Here is a 1,577-nt window from a genome sequence, read left to right as displayed (position 1 = left end):
GACCCCTCACCTCGTATCACCTCAGAATCGGAGGGGCGCAGAGCCAACCACTGAGACGTATCTATTAATAAATACCGAGGTTCCTATCTGTGGGGAGTCTGCGAGCGGATGACATCAGAGGCAGACACTCAAAGTATAAAGCCCGCCTCCAGTAGTCCTCCCCTCCTCCACCACCACCCTCCCCTCTGACACTCTAACAACCTTCTCTTACTCACGAGAGTCCACCATCATGTGACCCCCCTGCGGTGCTTCTTCCGTCTTGTTGCCGCCTCTCATCGTGACATCATTATGCTGCCGATGACCTCACCCATGGACAGCCAATAAGAAGTGCCCATGTCACCAGGGAGGGACATGACCACTCACAGAGGAACCAGAGATGACCTCACCCATGGACGGCCAATAAGAAGTGCCCATGTCACCAGGGAGGGACATGACCACTCACAGAGGAACCAGAGATGACCTCACCCATGGACGGCCAATAAGAAGTGCCCATGTCACCAGGGAGGGACGTGACCACTCATAGAGGACCTTGAGATGACCTCACCCATGGATGGCCAATAAGAAGTGCCCATGTCACCAGGGAGGGACATGACCACTCACAGAGGAACCAGAGATGACCTCACCCATGGACGGCCAATAAGAAGTGCCCATGTCACCAGGGAGGGATGTGACCACTCCGAGGAACCAGAGATGACCTCACCCATGGACGGCCAATAAGAAGTGCCCATGTCACCAGGGAGGGACATGACCACTCACAGAGGAACCAGAGATGACCTCACCCATGGACGGCCAATAAGAAGTGCCCATGTCACCAGGGAGGGACATGACCACTCACAGAGGAACCAGAGATGACCTCACCCATGGACGGCCAATAAGAAGTGCCCATGTCACCAGGGAGGGACATGACCACTCATAGAGGACCTTGAGATGACCTCACCAATGGACGGCCAATAAGAAGTGCCCATGTCACCAGGGAGTGACATGACCACTCACAGAGGAACCAGAGATGACCTCACCCATGGACGGCCAATAAGAAGTGCCCATGTCACCAGGGAGGGACATGACCACTCATAGAGGACCTTGAGATGACCCCACCCATGGACATCCAATAAGAAGTGCCCATGTCACCAGGGAGGGACATGACCACTCATAGAGGACCTTGAGATGACCTCATCAATGGACGGCCAATAAGAAGTGCCCATGTCACCAGGGAGTGACATGACCACTCATAGAGGACCTTGAGATGACCTCACCCATGGACGGCCAATAAGAAGTGCCCATGTCACCAGGGAGGGACATGACCACTCATAGAGGACCTTGAGATGACCCCACCCATGGACATCCAATAAGAAGTGCCCATGTCACCAGGGAGGGACATGACCACTCATAGAGGACCTTGAGATGACCTCATCAATGGACGGCCAATAAGAAGTGCCCATGTCACCAGGGAGTGACATGACCACTCATAGAGGACCTTGAGATGACCTCACCCATGGACGGCCAATAAGAAGTGCCCATGTCACCAGGGAGGGACATGACCACTCATAGAGGACCTTGAGATGACCCCACCCATGGAC

The sequence above is a fragment of the Nanorana parkeri genome, unplaced genomic scaffold, assembly GCF_000935625.1.
Source record: "Nanorana parkeri isolate BGI_ZX_2015 unplaced genomic scaffold, ASM93562v1 scaffold3588, whole genome shotgun sequence".
Classification (NCBI taxonomy): domain Eukaryota; kingdom Metazoa; phylum Chordata; class Amphibia; order Anura; family Dicroglossidae; genus Nanorana; species Nanorana parkeri.
Note: the sequence above shows the minus strand (reverse complement) of the source record.